The sequence below is a fragment of the Echinops telfairi genome, unplaced genomic scaffold, assembly GCF_000313985.2.
Source record: "Echinops telfairi isolate 266 unplaced genomic scaffold, ASM31398v2 ScPeMD7_5;HRSCAF=22, whole genome shotgun sequence".
In the NCBI taxonomy this organism is placed as follows: Eukaryota; Metazoa; Chordata; class Mammalia; order Afrosoricida; family Tenrecidae; genus Echinops; species Echinops telfairi.
In genome coordinates this window covers 12,894,877-12,896,316 of record NW_022103901.1, presented here as the reverse complement: position 1 = coordinate 12,896,316, position 1,440 = coordinate 12,894,877, and the positions used below count along the sequence as shown (strand labels likewise).

Sequence of the window (1,440 nt, the reverse complement as noted above, 5' to 3'; positions counted from 1 at the left end):
GGGCAAACCCATACACGCAGGCGTTTTCTGGGGGCCAGGCCCTTACTCGGACCCTGCATTACGCAAAATTAAAGTCTCAGGTGCAGGGGTGGCTCAGCTTCCTGTAGCCGAGGCCAATCTCCTGTCGGTGTCCTGTCTTGTCCTTTCCCATGTACCCTCGCCTGGGAGACACGTCACGCACGGGGCCAGTCAGCGATGCTCCAAGGTAACAGACAGAGCAGGAGCTGGGAGACCGGGGGTGACCCGCAGCCGGCAGGCTCATGGTGGAGGTGCTCTGTGCAGCCTGGAGGGGCTGTTCCAGTTCCCATCACCCGCTTCCGGCACACGCTCACTCAGGGGACCTGAGCGAGGGTGCTCATTCCTCTCGGCTGGAGCGTGGACTGACTGCTCACGGGAGCTACTGTGCACTGGGGCGTGACGTGGCTCTGGCCCCACTGCTCTAGGGGCTGCTGGTACAGGTGCCGAGCTCACGGCAGGGTTTTTAGAGATGGCGGCCTCGTTTTGAAGGAAGCAGCCCAGCGAGGGATCCTGATCCGATCCAGAAAGATGAGCTTTCTCGCCCCGCTGGTGGTCTGAAGTACAGTCCTTGGAAAGGCCGGGACTCCAGATGGGAGAAGGGACCACCACCTCTGCGAGGGTGAACCTGCACTGAGAGCACACTGGTGGATTTCAGCAGCACCACCGGGCCGGACACATACACGCAGCACGTCTGTGCCCCTAGCGAGCGGGGCAAGGCCAGGGCCAGAGGTCCACCTGAGTCTCCCCAGAGATGCCTCCCGCATCCAGTCTTTTGTGGGTCTGGGAGACAGTGTTTGTAGCACGCTGTTGAGAATTGCATGGGCGGAAGGTGGGCTGGGTTCCGAAGAGGGAGGGAGGGTGCGCGCGAGTGTGTGTGGTCACAGTGATCGATCGGACAGGCGGCTCACCACCTGTCGGTAGCGAAACGTGAGTGATGGGCGCGCCCCACGCAGGGACGGGTCCTGCCTGGGAGGTGCGTGCCGGCCCCCTGCGGGCTGCTACTGCTGAAGAAGGAAGACGGGGGTCGTCTCGAGATCGCAAGGTCACTTAAATGTGGGGAGGGGCCGGGTTGCCTGTCATCTGCCCGTCTCGAGGGGGCTTGTACTCATCTCGCCCTCCGTTCCCGTCTCGGGGAGAGACAGCAGGAGCTTGTGCTGAACGGAGCCTGAGCCTGTGTCCTGACATGTCCGCTTAGGGACCCAGGTTGTAACAATCCAGACACCCGGGCATCCTGCCCTGGAAGCGGCCGAACTGCGGGCAAGACAAGCTCGGCCGCAGCACCCCGTTAATCCCCAGTGCTCGGAGCATCTCCCCTGAGGGAGCATCAGTAAGAAACCGAGCAGGACCAAGGTCAGCTTGACCGTTCAGGTCTGTCCATTAGGTAGAACATGGAGCTTGTCTTTTTCCGGGGGTGGGTGGTGG

General features: G+C 62.0%; 1 protein-coding gene across 1 annotated transcript in view; it reads right to left on the bottom strand.

The window, feature by feature from the left end:
• Nucleotides 1-6: 6 nt before the first annotated feature.
• Nucleotides 7-1,440, bottom strand: part of HIP1 (huntingtin interacting protein 1) — a 135,639-nt gene continuing 134,205 nt past the window's right edge. The window contains exon 29 of the mRNA XM_045284676.1: nucleotides 7-1,022. The gene's annotated coding sequence lies outside the window, so the exon portion shown is untranslated. The remainder of the gene's footprint in view (nucleotides 1,023-1,440) is intronic.